Raw genomic sequence first — 15,940 nt, forward strand, 5'->3', positions numbered from 1 at the left:
ACAGTACATGGCGAGCCAAGAAAGGACATTTGGGAAGGGGCGACCTTGCTCTTTAATAACAGTCCTCTCAAGAGAACAGCCAGGTCACACAGGAACTGCCTTAGTCCCTGCCCAATCCTACTTCTTGAAGTTTACACTGCTCCTCCAGGGTACTTTAATCTGACATTTGGCTTTCCTGTTCTTCATTTGTTTTTGTTTCTCTGCTTTTCCTTCTCTCTTCAGATGAGTTACTTGAGCTCACTAGACTTTCATTTGTATCTAATAAGTGGATATCTTTGTATAGATTTTTAAATTATTGTATCATTTGTTATATTACATTACTAATAATTATTACGTTATTTACACATAATTGATAACAGTTAACCAGTGGCCTTCTCTGTAACCTAAGGTATCTAGTTGACCTTTTTGGTTTTTCACTGTTCAAATTGTTTGTTTTAGGTGTGAAGTCCAGGGTTTTAAATTGGGTTGACTGAAGAATTCTTCCTAAATCAGATATTTAATTCAGAGAGTTGAGAAAAATAATACAAGAACATAATAGCTTCTATATCAAAACTTGGCACAATTTATCATCTCTTCAAAGTTATCCATCCCCTTTGTAGGGTGATCTCTTCCCTCACTCCTACCTTTATTAAGCTTTCATCCAGATAGAATCACAGCACACAGCTTCTTGTTGGCTTCTGTACGCATGTCACACAGCACACAGCCTCTTGTTGCGGGCTTCTGTACGCATGTCACACAGCACACAGCCTCTTGTTGCGGGCTTCTGTACGCATGTCACACAGCACACAGCCTCTTGTTGGCTTCTGTACGCATGTCACACAGCACACAGCCTCTTGTTGCGGGCTTCTGTACGCATGTCACACAGCACACAGCCTCTTGTTGGCTTCTGTACGCATGTCACACAGCACACAGCCTCTTGTTGCGGGCTTCTGTACGCATGTCACACAGCACACAGACTTTGTTGCTGGCTTCTGTTTGCGTGCTGTTCCTGAGAGCCATCCTGCTCTGATACCTGGATCAGCAGATTGTCTCTCTGTTACTCAACAGTAATCACCCCATCTAAAGGGTCCCTACAGTTTGTTCATCCATTCCCTAGACAAAGTGGTCGTCCACGCCTTTAATCCCAGGACTTAAGAAGCAGAAACAGGCAGACCTCTGTGAGTTCAAGACCAGTCTGGTCTACAGAATAAGTTCTAGGACAGCCAGAGCTGTTACATAGAGAAACCCTGTCTCAAAAAACCAACTAACAAACAAACCAACCAAACAAACAAACAAGCAAAAACAAAACAAAACAAAAAAAACCCCACCCAAACTCCACAATCTTCCTAAACAGTGCCTCCAGCTGAGGAGCAAGTGTTAAACACATTAGCCTATGAGGACATTTCACATTTAGACTACGGTAATATATATGCTGTATACAAGCCCTTTATCAGAAATGTGACCATACTTGCAAATATTTTTAATATCTTTTTATTCATGTAATAGTGTCTTTCAATAGCTAAAGATCTTATTTTTTAAAAGTCAAATACATGGATTTTTTCTTTAATGTGTATTTCTGTGTCTCTGTATATGCGTGCATGCATGCATATGTGCTTATGTGTGTATGTGTGTGTACGTGTTTGTGTGGTGTGTGTGTGTAGATACAGGACAATCTTGAATGTCAGTCTTAGAAACAATGTTTCTTTTTTTGAGATAGTGTCTCTCATTAGCCTAAAGATCACCAATTAGGCGCAATTGGCTGGCTATTAAGCCCTAAGGATTGACCTGTCTCAGCTTCCGGTCACTGGGTACCACCGTGTCTTGCATTCTTATTGAGTTCTGGTGATCAAGGTCTTATCTTCATGTTTCTGAGAGAAGCACGTAACCAGCTGAACTATTCTTCAGCCCAACTTTCGGGATATATTTTTTGAAAAACCTTTGAAATTCAAAACCATTTTTCTATTGTTCATTTCTTAGCTGCAGATGCTGTTTTTGGAAAAGCATAGACAACTCAAGGCTCTGGGAGATGTCACCTTCCTCCCAGACAACAGACTTCAGCTCTTATCATGCAATTAGGTTAGAAGCAGGCCACTTTAATCTAATTGGGGATTGAGATGGCTCCACTCTGGTTCCAGTCTATGAGAGGGCTGGCTTATTTCTTGTCTGCCCCAAAGTTTCAGCCGTTATGGTAAGGGGGGGAGCCATGCGGTGCGAGCCTGCAGTTTTTAACCGGCTTTTCTCGTTGGTGGAACTTATCCTCTGATTTTTGTTTCATCCATCTGTGAGGCGGCCAGAAGCTGCTCTTAGCTTCTCTCCATTTCAGCTGCTGCTTATCAATCATCCAGTGTCTCAGGAGAGCCGTGGAGCCAAATGTCAGGTTCTGGCTGCGCTTCCTTCTGCTCAGTATTCCAAACCCTGAAACACAGTGCAGCCCCTTGGACGTCTTCAGGGGCTTTGATTTGCTTTTCTAAATCGGGCTTTGCAGTTTTAGGGGATGGGATGGCTGTTCCGATATGGGCTACTCTGGTCTATCTCAAATTAGAAGCCCCTCCCGGTTGATTTTTCACAGTGGCTGCTCAAAAGGTGTATTCCTAACTCAGTGTTCTGTCAACTGATTTTCCTTTGAAGCAGTTAGTATGTCTGGGGAGATGAGACTGTGGAAACCTGGAGGTGCACATCCATTTGATGAGATGACCTCATTTCCTTGAGGAAGCTGAATCAAAATGGGTTTCTCTCTCTACTGTATTTCTGGCGAATGTGTTTTTGCCAGTTGAGAGAGAGGGAGTCTGATCGTCGGCTGCCTGCACAAGCTTACTGTAGCAGCTCTCTTTGCTTAAGCAGAATTGAAATCAAATTACTTTCTCCTCCAGTTATTTTATGTGTTTATTCCTCCACTCCGTGTGCCCTCTGAAAGGTTACCCCGAGCAAAGAACCTGTCAGGTAATATCTAGCGTTCCATCCGGGACTTAATAGCATGCTTCCCCAGGACGAGCCAGGATGAAGGAATTTGTCTTCAAAGTGTCAGACCAGAGAGATAAAGTTTCCACAGTCAACGTTAAATCTTTGATAGCAGCTCAGAAATAATTGAAATAAGAAATAGCAGATATGAATGCTCATGCATCTCCTTTCAAAACTGAACATGAAATCCTTCTCAGAATGGGGAATGGGGGTGCTGGTGAGCTTGTTGGGGCTTCATGGTCAGTGGGACCAAGTCCAGTGAGAATAAAGGTCAGGAGAGTGATGGGCATTTCCTATAGACACATAAATGGGAAGGAACGAGACGGTAGGAAGCAAGAAACGCTAAAGGTAAAGGGGTGGGCAGGCTGTGAGAGACCCTGGAAGAGTTAGCTCGGAAAGAACAGCTTGACTGAGAGAAATGACTAAATTGAGGATTTTAAACATTGGCACTGTCAACTGTCAAAGCAGGACAACTTTCCTGGATGGGCACTGTCCATGATGAGTGTGCTTTTGCTCCACACATGGAACACAAAACCAGTGACACTGGTTGACCCAAATCATTGGGATCAGAATTGCCGCCCTTTGCTCTTAACTCCTGAAGTGGCCTTGAGAAGGCCATTCATTTCCTCCTTCTTGGCCGCTGCTAAAGGCGGTTTTTTTCCCACGTATCTTCCTTTATGTTTTTTTAAAGTTGTAAATATCATCCAACTTTAAATATTGATACAAAGAAGTATTGGAGGCCTACAGTATACTTCCTTGACATTTCTACTTTTGATAAAACTTACCGTGGTGGGATCGAGACTGCTTTGTTGTTTAGCATAGGAATGCGGATTGTACAATATACACTTCTTCTCTTGTTAGTCATTTATATACCAAAGGAACTGCAAACAACCCGGATGGTAAGCCTAATTGTATGTGGAAGTCATTACTTCAGACTCACGCTGAGTTACATTTTGCGGATAATTTTACCGCCTGTGTAGTCACTTTGGAATGAGTGGCATATTTACCTCTCTCAGGAAGAAAAGAGACTTTGTCACCAAATATTTACAGAGAAACTAAACGTTCTATCAGCAGCTTTGAAAGACCCGGTGTTAACTCCGTGTTGTTCCTGGTGTTGCCTTAACTCGTCTATTCACTATTATAACCTGGTTTCAAATAAAAATCTAAACACTTAAGTTATGGCAGTTCAAAATGTTGTACAAAGCTGACGCTGGAAACTGCAGTTTCCAGCAAGGCTGTGGTGGTATACTTTCTTTGTAAGGTAATTTCTCTCTCCTGAAAGGCAGGCGGCAGTGAACAAATTCCTACCTGGAATTGTCTTCCTGTTTTACCACTGTGCCCTGGCACTGAGAGGAAGCATGGATTGTTCAAGACAACACAGGCACGCCTTATCACCCACGAAGAAACTAAGGCGTCCATTTTGATGGAAACCATTTTTACTAGGTATTTAAAGGAAGTACAAAAACATAGCTCTGATTCTGAACACTAAGAGTTACAGGACATCAATTGGAACGCGTTCATCTTCCATGGCCTGGCCTCATGTCGGGTGCACGGTGAGCACTTGGTCAAGCTTTAGTCTGAATTCAGACTTTCATGGAGTCGTCAGCTTTTGGACATAGACGGTATGAGATGCCTGAACTCACCCGTGAGAACCACTTTTATGGGCACTGCACTAATAATAGAAGTTGGCCTCTTCTGTTGACCGCTGTCCGTGGACAGTCTGGGGAAGCCGGCTGATGAATACTGCGGAGGAGATTTTAAGGGTTAAGTGTGTAAACTCTTCAGGTGTACAAGTACAGAGACTCACTAATTAGAGCGGGGAACTGGGAAGGGAAGGAAACCCTAATAATGCATAGAACCCAATTCTGAGTCACAGCGCTTTACCTACACTTGCCCGTTTAAACCTCATAGCAAGCCCACAAAGTTAAAACCTTCACAGGGGGACACTGAGAGGCCAGAAGGGCTCACTGCTTTGTCCGGGCTCCACTTTATCCTTCTGCCTCTCTCTACCTGATGCTGTTTTGGAAGGAGTCGAGTTCAAGGTCAAAGTGCTAAGGACTGCACAGCAGAACAAGGAATGCTGACTCTGTCACGTGCATTTTGCCAACCACAGGCAGGAACCGAAAAGGAATCAAGCGAGAAGATGACCCTCAGCGCTGTGGCTGGGGGCAGAGTTGTTTTGAAGTCCTGAGCTGGCACAGGGCCAAAGCTAGCAACTATAGCTGGGATCCCTACCGGAGACAGCTGGATACACTGGGATCCGTGGAGCCCGGGACTGTTTTGGAAAAAAAGGCAGTGGAGTTGCCCTTGGGTAACCCCTGATGGAGGGAAGCCCAGTGAATAGAACTGAACTTGAATGGCTGGGTGGAATTAGTTGGAAGTATTGTCCTGATTGGCAGGGGCTGTGATAAGTGAATCCTGTGTAAACAGAAGAGGGGGTTATGATCTTTGCTTCAAGTTTCTGGGCTGACATTGTATGTTTCATGTCATTTGTATATGCTTTAACTTGGGGGTTAGGGTGAGGATTAATTCAGCTCTCATGCCCATACTACAGACCTCTACCTATGGTGAAAGATGGTAACTGTGGGGAGGTTGACCCTATATCCCTACTATACCCTGTATACACTGGAATTTTAATTAGTAACCAATAGAAAAATCAGATGAGAGCTCTGTCATCTTGCTTAGCCTCGTCTATGCCTTCCACGCCGTCTTTATCAGAGACATGAAACTTAGCATTTGCATTTAACGTTTGCTCTGATGAAGGAGATGCTCAATTTAGCTGCACTTCCCATGTTTGCAGCCATGGAGAGCAGCTCCCAGTTCTGTCCCCTGTGTGTGGCACTGCGCATGGGCACACCTCCACAGTCAGCACAGCCCTTCTCTGGAGGCCAGGTGTCCAGAAGGAGCTGGAGGCCTTGCAAGGTCTACATGAGTATTTCTCTTTATATATTCTGTAAACCAATGGCTCCGACTTTAAAAAAAAATTTATGTGTGTATGTATGTGAGTGTCACCCCAGGGCAAACCTAATTTATGACAAGCTACTACTTACAAGATGGCTTTGCTCACACTACAAGCTTCCGTGAAGACAAAATCCATCAGGGAACAACAGCGAGCACAAGCCTGGTACCTCTCGCACCTGCCTTAACTAAGGAAATCCATCATCCAGCATGTCACTTCCCACCTGAATAAAACAGGATCCTGTTCCCCTCCTTTCTAAATAGGATCTCGCAATCAGCCAGGCTAACTAATGTCCACCCTTCAGACTCACTGTTGAGAAACCTGTGCTCATTGGACTGTCCAAATTTCACCGTCACCTTTTTAATTTTAACATTCAGATGCCTAATTTTTTTAAATCTAATCATTTTATTTTTTGAGAACTTCATACATACACACTGTATTTATTTATTATCACGTTTGCTTCTTCCTCTTCTCCTCCATCTCCTCCTGTATCCTCTTCCAAATTGATGCCCTCACCTTTAGTTATTATTGCTTATGTATAGATAACTTACTTAGTCCATTTAGTTTTGTTCATGTGTACAGGTACTGTGCCTGAACCCTTGGACAAGACTGGGTCTCCCTCTCAGCAGTGTGTTGCCTGTTGGTCTTCCTCTAGCACACGGGTGAGGCCCGGCAGAGTTCCCCCATTCGTTTTAGCACGCCAGCTGGTGTTGTCATTATGCCTGTCTTGTTGAAGTTCATGAATGCAATTTCCCTGTGGTATATAGAAGACAGAATTTCACAGCCGGTGTCCAGGTCTTCAGGACCTCACAATCTTTCCATCCACTCTCCTTTCAGTGATTTCTTTCTGGCTTTCGAGTGTAGAGGTTGCACTGCAGGTCTCTCCGCTGGGCTTGGGCGCCCCATGTTCACTCATTCTGTGAACTTTGACCTGTTATAGTTAAAGTCTCCACCAGTCCCAAGGGGAAGCTTCCTTGATGAAGGGAGGGGAGCTACACCCATCTGTGGGTAGAAGGGTAAGTATTTTGAATACATACAGAAATTATATTGCTTTAGAAAAATGACTATAGTAACTTTTCCTCTTGGTCTATGACCACTGCAGCCACAGCTAGTACACTGGGTTTACATTGCCAGACATAAATGTCCTCCTGTTGGGTGGGTCATAACTCCAATTAGACAGTAATCAGTTACCCCCAAAATAAATGTATATTTTTTTCAAGTTCACATACCAGAGAAAGAATTCAGTAATATAACAAGAGAGGGGATTTTTTTTCCCCCTCAGGAAGGTCCCTTGCAACTATTTCCTCAATAAATAAACTAAATCTTTGTGTTAATTGCAGAATTGTTTCAGGTCTTTCTTCTAGCACACTGTAAAGACCCTAAATGTTATAAATGTATGTAAGACTTTTCAAATCTAATGAAAATTCATTCTTCAGTGAGTGAGGAAGCCTCTTCCTATATTTATAAGGATGATCGATCATTAGTGGCAAAGGTTATTCCCAATTCACTAACAAAGCAATTTTATTCTACTTCCTATCAGAGAGCTGGAGCATATAGCAGCAAGAGGTTCCCGTCCATGCCTCTGCATGATCACAGTTACACACTGAATGATCACAGTTGCACATTGCATGATCACAGTTACACACTGCATGATTACAGTTACACACTGCATGATCACAGTTACACACTGCATGATCACAGTTGCACACTGCATGATCACAGTTACACACTGCATGATTACAGTTACACACTGCATGATCACAGTTGCACACTGCATGATTACAGTTACACACTGCATGATCACAGTTACACACTGCATGATTACAGTTTCACACTGCATGATCACAGTTGCACACTGCATGATTACAGTTGCACACTGCATGATTACAGTTTCACACTGCATGATTACAGTTACACACTGCATGATTACAGTTACACACTGCATGATCACAGTTGCACACTGCATGATTACAGTTGCACACTGCATGATTACAGTTTCACACTGCATGATTACAGTTACACACTGCATGATTACAGTTACACACTGCATGATCACAGTTGCACACTGCATGATCACAGTTGCACACTGCATGATTACAGTTGCACACTGCACTATTATAGTTGCACACTGCATGATTACAGTTACACACTGCATGATCACAGTTACACACTGCATGATTACAGTTTCACACTGCATGATTACAGTTACACACTGCATGATTACAGTTGCACACTGCATGATCACAGTTGCACACTGCATGATCACAGTTACACACTGCATGATCACAGTTGCACACTGCATGATTACAGTTACACACTGCATGATTACAGTTACACACTGCATGATCACAGTTGCACACTGCATGATTACAGTTACACACTGCATGATCACAGTTACACACTGCATGATTACAGTTTCACACTGCATGATTACAGTTACACACTGCATGATCACAGTTGTACACTGCATGATCACAGTTGCACACTGCATGATCACAGTTGCACACTGCATGATCACAGTTACACACTGCATGATTACAGTTTCACACTGCATGATCACAGTTACACACTGCATGATTACAGTTACACACTGCATGATCACAGTTACACACTGCATGATCACAGTTGCACACTGCATGATCACAGTTACACACTGCATGATTACAGTTTCACACTGCATGATTACAGTTACACACTGCATGATCACAGTTGCACACTGCATGATCACAGTTGCACACTGCATGATCACAGTTGCACACTGCATGATCACAGTTGCACATTGCATGATTACAGTTACACACTGCATGATTACAGTTTCACACTGCATGATTACAGTTACACACTGCATGATTACAGTTGCACACTGCATGATTACAGTTTCACACTGCATGATTACAGTTGTGCCCTGCATGATCACAGTTGCACACTGCATGATCACAGTTACACACTGCATGATCACAGTTGCACACTGCATGATTACAGTTACACACTGCACTATTACAGTTGCACACTGCATGATTACAGTTTCACACTGCATGATCACAGTTGCACACTGCATGATCACAGTTGCACACTGCATGATCAGAGTTACACACTGCACTATTATAGTTGCACACTACATGAGAACCATTTTCAAAGTGTTCACAAGATGCCCCTAAAAGAGTTCATGCTATGTTACTGAATCCAATGCAGACGATCTGAGTTATACTCTCTTCTTGAGAAATCCATAAAGAGATACAAACTAACAGTTCATACTGGCGCACAACACTAATCCATGACATAAAAATCCTGCCAAACTAAAATGAAAAGGAACGCACTATTATAAGCATGTAGAATGTAGCTTTCATTTGGACCAATTTAGTAGCAGGGATTAGCAATATTAGAGACTCAGAACTGATGGGGCCTATTTTTTCCATCAAAAACAACAAAAAAAGAGTAGGGAATAATTTGCATGAGTGTTTAGCCATAAGGCAATTAAGCTAATGCCATCCTTAGAGTTGAAGCTACTTTTATCTTTCAATTATTTGTTCCTTTATTTAACATGTATCCGAGGACCAGTCTTGTGATATGGCCAGAGGAGATGATGAACAGGCATGCATGACTTCCATTCAGAGGGCTCAGATCAGGGAACTGCAAATTCAGATGGAGTTTTCAAAATCCCACCCCAGGAAGACTGGCTGCAGAGGTTGGATCGGCTTCTTACAAAAACCCTGAGTAGGCTTGAGAAGTAGAGTTATCCCCGTTTATACAGACAGGGAAGCTCGGGGGTATTGTCAAATCACACAGCTCCTAGTGATGGCACAGGACAATGTCTGTGCCTTTTAGATTCTGGACTTGGCTAATCTCTGGTGACGGCACCCCTCTTTGATATTAGAGTTTTTAGTTTAAACTCTAATGGAGGCACCGATGTCAAAAATGAGAGTTGAGAAAAAACCTGGGAGGTTACAGGAGACGGGGACAGAGATCTAAAACCTCTGGCATGATCACAGCCCCTCTGAGTATAAAAGGCAAACACTAATGAGGTGACCCATTGCTTCCTAACAAGAATATGACTAGTGTTGGCTTACTGTATGCCTGACGGTGCTAGTGTTTGACACACAGTGGTCCCCCTGCAAGCCCTACACAACGGCTTTCATCCTCACTTCATAGACCACTTGGCAAAGATACAGAAATTAAGTGACTCGCTCAGGATCACACAGCTTGGGTAAATGGACATGAAGAATTTGAAGCCAACCCATAACTATAAGTACTATGCTATACTCGCCTCCTTGGACAGAGTAATGCCAAAGGTAAGTTTGTACCCAATCTCCTTGGGTAGCTTTGGCATAGAGGAACCACTGATCTACTTGCCTTCGATGTGGTGTGCTTTTGTTATCCTTATCTCCCCTGAGCTGCATATATCTTAACATTTCTTTCTAAGCATCAGCCTTATTTTTAGACTACACTTGCTTTGTATGTGCATATATTATGTACATACATGGAACACATGTGGAAATCAGGGCAACTCGCTGTATTGGATTCTCTTCTTCTACCATGTAGGTGTTGAGGATCAAACTCAGGATGTCAGGCTTGGCAGTAAGTGCCTTTCCCTGCCGAGCCATCTTGCCAACCCAGCATTAACTTTCAGGGCCTTCAGAACTAAGGTATAGCCACAGATTAATTGCCACTGCTCTACTGTATAGTGATAGCTTGCTTATGATCTAACAAGTAAAGCTCGACTGAAGATCAGAGTGCAAAGCTAACCACACACTAGTCACTCAGCCAGTGGTGGCACACACCTTTAATCTCAGCAGTCACTCAAGTTAGGCATAGAGGTCAGGCAGTGCTGGTGCATGCTTTTAATATCAGCGCTAGAGAGGAATAGAAGGTGGGATAAGACAGGAACTTGCTCAAAATCTTCAGTCTGAAGATTTGGTAGAGGTAAGAGCTCTCTAGTGCTTGGCCGCTTTGCTTCTTGGATCTTTCAGCTTGAACTCCAATATCTGTCTCTGGGTTTTTATTAGTCATGCTACGTCTGGCACCCAACATGGGACCTGAACCCATTACCCTGAGATTAAGAGTCTCATGTTCTACCGACTGAGTTAGGTGGGGTAACGCATAGCAATAACATCCCGCCAAATGACTCTCACTAAACACGGTGAGCCACACACAAAAGGAAACTGAGAAATAAGGAGGGTAACACTTGGAGGAAAAGGGTGCCAGGGAGAAGGATGAAGTGAGGAAGGGGGTGAGGGGCTGAAATGACTAAAATTACATAAATGTATAAAATGTTAGATGTTAAAATTGAGAAAAATTAAAATACTATTCTAAATGGAAGAGAGAGACAACATTTATCCAAAGAGAAGCACAGAAATTCAAAGCTGTAGGCATGTATACAACCGTCACTGCCCATGAAAAATGCTGTTACTTTTTGCCCAAAATGGAATTTGTTTATATAAGGAATAGAGCTTTGCCATAAAAGATAAGAGCTACAATCATGTCCGTTATTAATAAGTAGAATTTATAAAATCTCATTGCCAGTAAATCCAAGGGCAAAGAAGCTCCGTGTATCAAGAGTTCTAAATCATTGGCTGATTAGCCAGGTAGGGTATAGACCTCTCCTGACAAATTATCAAATCCTGTGGGTTGAGTCAAGGAGAAGTAGTCCATGCAGGGAGCATCAAAGTAGCGTTCTAAAATTCGGGTTATGTAAGGATGAGTGGGAAGGATGCAAACCAGGGGTCAGCAAATGCAGACGTTCCAGCTCCCAGCTTGGGAAATGGAAGCACGCCTCCCAAAGAGTAGCATTCGGAGCACTGTGCACAGAACCAATGTTTCTTCCGCTTCACAAACACTAGGCAATAAGTCATAGACAAAAGGGGCTTGAGCATCTTCGTGCCAAACCCAATGCTAGATGGGAGGGTGTGTGCTTACCTAGGCTCTTTCTGGCTGTTCACACGAGACTGCTCAACTTTCATCCTGATTTACTAGAGTGACACTCAGAATTCCTTAGTCCTGCTGAGGAAATATCAGCAACTAATTGAGTTTAAAAAAAGTAAATGTTTGATCAATTCAACAGTGCATTAGAAATGAGAAAGCAATTGTGTTTTGATTTCCATATGGCCTCTGTTGTCAAACTGTCAAAGAGAGTGTCTGGTTAAACATTAAGTCCACACTATGGGATGTGGGATCTAAGAAGACACATTTGTTTCTTTAATGTCTTCCCAAGGCTCCACACAAGCACCTGCGTCCACACTGGCCTCCTGCCATTGAGAATCGCACTTGATTAGTGGCAGAATCCTAATGTTAACACTGGAAGAAGACAGGGAATCACAGAAGAGTGTCCAGAGGCCCCGGAAGCCGGCAGTGAAACACAAGGCAGCTCACACTAAGGCTCTGTAAACAAGGTGCATAAACAAGATTGATCATTGATTTAGGGCGTGACTTCTGCAGTGGGGAGATGTGAGGCCGTCAACTCTCACATAGTTTGGTTTGGTTTGTTTCTGGGAAAAGTTCTCTCCAGGTCGCCCAGGCTGGCTTTGAACTTGTGTAGCACAGAGTTCATGATCTTCCTGGCTCAACCTCTCTGGTCCTAGAATAACAGGTATGTGCTATGATCTTGTTGCTTTTGAGGGCAAACGCAGTTTTTTAATTAAAAGTTGGGTTTTTGTTAGCCAGGAACTTCTGATGTTCAGTTAAGCATCTATACTGCCATGCCTTCTAAATCCCACACCCAAGGAACAACAATACGGTCCATGTGGATAGCCGGTGAGAAGATACATCCCATGCTATATGGTTCATCCCTATCACCTCACTACTGGATGGGCTAGACCATCCCAAAACAGCTTGTTTTCTCTGCAGAAAGCCAAAGCTTTTTAGTGTGTGCTTTTCCTATTTGAAATCAACAAGCTACCCGTGCAGACTAATGCTATCAAAAGGATATATTCCTGCAAGACTTTCAGTAAAAGCATCATTAACAGGACATGTGCTCGAGATACAAGTGCTTCAGTGAGGTGGCGGAGTCACACCCAGTTCTTTTGGAATTGTGTGAGAGAACGATCAGACGACTCTGCCCTTTTCAGCTTTCTTACGTTTCGTTGGCTCGTTATCCTTCATCTTGCCACTGGTCCTAAAATAAGATGAGGCGCGGGGACTCTTAATGAGAAAATAACCTTCCAAGATCCATTCCTGCACCCTCGCTATTTTGACTGATGACATAGCAGCTAATGAGATTAGTGCCTTCCCTTCTGCTCATTTTCCAGCAGGATTAGTTGCTGCTTTTAGACCCTCTGCTGCTAATTTTGCTAGCAAATCTCTTGAGAATTCCAGCCTAATTTTCTGCTACTGGAAGCAGAGCTGATGCCGCACTAGGTCAACCGGCGGTACTTAATTCCTCTAGGGAACCCCAAAGAATAGAACCTATAGGTGTAATTCAGACACAAACATCAAATAAACATCAGGGACCAATTTTTCAGACAGGGAAATTGATTACTTGGAACTAGATAATCTTTCTTTTTCATAACTCACTACACAGAGTTACTCTAAAAGGTAAGCACCACATTATTAATGTTAATATCTATATTGTATCACAATGCTCTATGTCTTTTGAACATTTTAGTGATTCTTTGAGAATTTTATACTATGTATTTTGATCATATTTACTTCCCCAATCTTCTACCAGCTCTTTCCAGACCTATCTCTATCTCCCTGTTCTCCCCAACTTTGTGTCCACTTTTATTTTTTAAATACTCCAATAAGTCCAGTTTGTGCTGCTCATATATTCCTGGGTGTGAGGCCATCCCTGGAATGTTTGTTTGGTATCGCAGTGATGTAACACTTGTCAGAAGCAACTTTGGCGGGAAAAAAGTTTATTTCATCTTACACTTTTCAGTCTATCATAAAGAAAGGCCAAAGCAAAAACTCAAGGCAGTTGCTCAAAAAAGAAAGCATAGAGGAATGTTGCTTATTGATTTGCTTTCCTGTGCAGCCCTGGACCACCAGCCCAGGGGTCATGATGCCCACCAGCGATCTGGGACCTCCCTGCATCAATAAATCAAGACGGTGTTCCACAGACATGCCAACGGGCCCTAGAATGGAGGCTTTTTCTCAGCTGAGGTTCTCTCTTCCCGGGAGACTACAGATCCGGTAAAACTGACACAAACAAACCAGCACAGCAAGGCTTTGGGGACTCACTGCCCAACAACTCCAAAGGGGGTAACCCAGTCCTAGAATTCAGCCTTTTCATTGATGAAATATGACATTATTTTATTTTGAAGCGGGATATTTGATGTCCATTAGGTCAAAGTACTTTGCAGATTTCTGACAGTCATACTGAATATCAGTTACTATCAATGACTTCCCCTAACATCTTCTTTGACTTTGATTTGATGCTTTCATTGGGGTTTGTCTTCTATAAAACTGAGTGTAAAGAGACTGAGAGACATTTGTTTTTTGATGGACATGTATCCTAGGGAAGCACTTTAGCTATCGAGGATAAACTGAAGTGGAGGCCACGTCTCTGTGATAACATAGTTGAGATGAGAAGACAGACAGAAACCTAGCAGGCAAATGCCTTACTCACTGGCTTCCATCTTGGGGTAAAAAAGGAGAAGTTGAAGAGCAAACCCTAATGATCTTCAAGGCCAACCAGGACTCTAGCCTACCCGCTTCAAGTCAAGAAGATGCCTTTACCATTTTCCCGAATTCTGCCATTGCACTTCCGTTGCATCACTGAAAGATCATCTTGTCTCCCCCCCCCCCCCCCGAGTGGCAAACTCAATCCAGTTAAGATTGTAACATAGGTAAGACTGGTCTAAGTCACTTATTTGCTTATTCATTTCAACAAACATCTATCACATTAGTTTTTGTCCATTCCTCTGAAAGGCCAGTATTGTAAGGATGTGAAATTATTTAGAGAAAGCCTTGTGCTTCTGAGGAGGTTTTTGACAGGTCAATATTCTTATTTGAACAAATGGAAAACATAATAAAAGTCATTTTCAAAGGGTATCTGAGAGCTGTGAAAGCTAGGAAGATGAAATGAACTAAAATTCTAGAGAGAGAGAGCGTGATCTGAGGCGATCTGATGATTGGCAGCAATTTTTCTCTCAGGGTGTCTGTCAGTTCTGGGAATACACAATTGGTTTGGCTTGACCCAGGTAGAGGGACTCTGCTGGGATCAGAGACCCCAGCCAAAAGCATGGTGATCACACACAGCTCTGGGATTTGTGGAGTTGGAGATGAGTGTCTGCTATCCACATCATACTGGAATCTCCCACCATCTCGCAGGACTCAGAGAATGAAGACTAGTCAGGGAAAGACCCTGTCTCAATGCACACCCCGTTCCTTTCTGAAAAGATGTATTAAATCTTGAGGTTGTATGAGGCAGGACACCGATGAGGAAGACAAAAATTTCTGTACCTCCTGTAATCAGCTAGTACTGAAGGGGTGAAGAGTCACCATGCTTGCAATGAAATAGCTTGGGTAGCCATGCCCAGGGATATGGAAATCTGGGGTAGAAGGAGCTTTCTACAACTTTACCACAGTTCAATTCCTAATCAGTTTCTAGGATCAGACTCTACCATATGCTAACCAGGCTACATTAATCACCTATGTTTGCCATCACCTAATATGCCATAGACTGAATGTCTTAAACAACAGATACCTAGTCTTACATTTTCACAGTTCTAGATGATGGGAAATCTGAAATCAAAACTATAGTTAATTTGATTTCTCATGCTGGCCTTCTTCCTGGATGAGAATTGAAGATGGTTGCCATCTCACAGTAGGCCTTCCTGGGGCAGAATGGAGAAGGAGAAATGGAAGTTCTCTGCTTCTGTAATGCTACGAACGAACCCTATAAAGTTAGAATCCCAATCTTACTCCCTCATTTCCTATTGGTACTTCATTTGAAACTTATCTTCAAATATAGACATACTGGGGAGGATAGAACTCAAAAGAGAAGAATTTTATTCTGTGGAATATGGTAGTATTAGGAACCTCTGTGGGTCCTTTCTGTGGGATATCCTACCTGCAAACAAGAGTTACTTGACCTGTCAACAAGCAAGG

This window comes from Microtus pennsylvanicus, chromosome 17 (assembly GCF_037038515.1).
Source record: "Microtus pennsylvanicus isolate mMicPen1 chromosome 17, mMicPen1.hap1, whole genome shotgun sequence".
NCBI lineage: Eukaryota > Metazoa > Chordata > Mammalia > Rodentia > Cricetidae > Microtus > Microtus pennsylvanicus.